Consider the following 3,080-nt stretch of genomic DNA (forward strand, 5'->3'; position numbering starts at 1 on the left):
AGAAGCAAAATAATATTAAAATAATATTATTGGATCAAAAGTATATCCCCAAAATAATTTAGGCTAGGTGCCGTGGGTAAGGGGCACGGGTTGGGTGCCTTAAGTAGAAAAGGTAGGGTCCAAAAAAGGCCTCGGGAGTGACTGCAGGTCACAGAGGTGAGGTGAAACCCCAACCACATCTAGGTTTCAGTTTGGACTGCGGGGATGGCACGAGAGCAAGCCCAAAAACTTGCAGGTTACGAGGGACACCCCAGCCGTATTGGGCTGGCGTCATGCATGGCAAGCAGTGGGTCGTGACACATGGCCCAACAAGTTAGGCTAGCTAGTAGTGAACCGAAAACCAGGGCTGCTGCACAAGCCCAGCAACCATAAGGGTTGTGGCAAGCAGGTCAGGGAAGGAAAACCCAGCCAACTGGGCTGGTTAGATGGCTGTGGGCCAAAGTTAGCGTGCATGGGCTCGAGGCTTCAGGCCATGCCGAGGTGAAATCCAGGTTGTGGCCTGGTTGCTGTGTCCATAGTGATTGTGCGGTGGGTGTGCCGCACCATACCCAATTCGTTTTTTTTTTTAATCCCTTAGGGTTTAGGAAACCCTAAATATGCTTCTAATTTATTTGATATAATTTGACTCACAAATTCCACATAACAATTTAATTGTGCGATGCATGAAACAAATATATATATATATTGACAAATATATGAACATATACAATATATATATCGGAAAGAAAATATAAACATAGGATGTTCATGCATCATGGGGAATGTTTTTATGCTTCAAGGTCGTTTCAAATATCTTACTTTATTTTAAGTGTACCTAATTTTCAAAAAACAATAAAAGCCTTTGAATTTGTAGAAGATCTTTCTCAGAAAGCATGAATTGCATCTCCAATGCGTTGTATTACGTTCAACACAGAAAAATTAAATTGAATCAATAGCATGTAGATCAATTCAAAATAATAAATTAATCATAAAAAGAATGATTAAAACGTATTACTCCCCAGATTAAAGATCAAACTCTCTTTGGCGCAGCTTCAAGAGCATGTTGATATCGTGTTGTAGGTATAATTTACTGACCAATTATGAAGGTCATAGAGAGAGAGAGAAATGTGCGGCAATAAAGAAGAAGAAGAGAGAGATGTGTAATTGTGGGTGTCTGTTATTTCATCCCATTGTTCATTTATTTATAGTAGTATGAAATGTTAATTTCTTACCCTCTAGGATTACAACATTTAATAGGTAATCTACTCCTAATAGGAATATAAGATACATTCACATATCTACTAGGATTTACACAATCACATTCCTAATCTAATAGGGTTACAACAGTCTATTCTCTAAAAACATAAAAAAAAATGAATTTTTAGAGTTTTTAAACTTAAACTCACTCATTTCTTTTATTTCTCTCCTCCCCTCTCACTCCAAAACTCTCTCTCTTTTCTTCTTTCTCTCTCCTCTTTTTTTTTTTTTTACCTTTTTCGTATCTTCTCCAATCCGCTCTCTTCATTATCTTGGTTATTTCTCTTACTCATCTTCCTCACTATTTCGTCTGATCCTCTCTCTTCTTTCTCTTTCCTTCAATTATCTCTTACTTTATTTCCTCCTCTCTCCCCTATCTCCCTCTCCTCCTCTTTTTAGATCTCTTTGTTTAGTTTAAGTCATAAGATTTAAAATTTTTAAATCACAAACCAATCAAATTTTTGAGTCTTAAAGAAAATTATTTTCAAGAAATATTCTTAAGATATGTTTTGAGAAATTATAAAAAATTTCAAATAGGATACATGTTCGTTTTAGAGGGTACTTCTCTCAATTTATTGGATCTCTTGGAAAGTAAACCCATGGAATTTAAAGCCAATGAAGTGCTTTTATGAAGTGAAAAAAATAAAATCAGAAGAACATGCAATAGATGATAAACCCAAGAAACCAAAACAATGTCCGATCTTATCTTGTTTTATCTTAAACGTTCTCTTATATGGAGCGTATTTCCTTTCTTAAAGAACAGACCGTCGATATGGTATTGGTAAAACGTCAATAACATGTAAATAATTAACGTACATGTTACTAATACATTATCGACGATAACATTTACAAAAACTAACATCCTGTACAAAGAACTTATAGCACCATAGATGTACATTTTGCTCCCGAGTCAAACATAAATTAAAACTGAGAGCTAAGACCAGTTTTTTCACAAAAATATGTTGAACTTTGCTGAGACTTTAGGATTATCGAGCTCAAAGGTTGAAAATGACTGCAGCTTGCAGTTAATCGAATTGCTTAAAGAGCATAATTGGTTGCCATTAAATGTTTGGTAGCTAGATAAAGTTCCACCAAATACTTTGTACCTAGATAAGAAATCCCTAGACGAATGAGTTTAGGAAGATGAGATCATAGATGGAAGCAAAAGTTCAAAAACAGCTTTTGAATGTGCAGTGCTTTTCTCTTTGATTAACTTTTTCTTGGTTGACTTTTGGGATAAGCATTAGTTGTCAAGGGTTTAGGAAAGCCCCCACAAACCCGTTAACAGCTACAAGCAGTGCATTCAAGCTGTCCATAGCTTTGAAGGATCTCAAAGAAGTCCTGCACTGGAGCCAGAGTTTGGAATGCACATCTTCTTTTTTCAGGCTTTTCTATTCAAAATTTAGGGCACAAGATCTCTTCCTGTTGCCTTTGGTTTGCTTCATTAGTCACTAATTCAGTATTATATGCTTTTCTTGTTGTATTCACATCTGGGATGTTTATGTCTTAAACTTTATGCCCCCTTGTGTATATGATACATAATTAGAAACAAGGGGATGATATACTTAGTACGATCATATCCCAAACTTGGCCACGTGGCAGAATGACAATCACTACATATATATAATCTAAAAGACATTCCTCTACACAACTACGACTAAATAAATGCACACGACTGATCAAAACCTTATTCAACAACTGTTGTCCTTGAAATTTTAAACTCAAGATCTTTCTAACAAAATGAAAACTAGACACCACAACTCTAATTAACCAAAGTGAAATTTTAGTATTCGTATTTGTGAGATTTTTTTTAATTTTATGCCTCGTGATGATCAATTAGGCAA

This window comes from Malus domestica, chromosome 13 (genome assembly GCF_042453785.1).
Source record: "Malus domestica chromosome 13, GDT2T_hap1".
NCBI classification, from domain to species: Eukaryota; Viridiplantae; Streptophyta; class Magnoliopsida; order Rosales; family Rosaceae; genus Malus; species Malus domestica.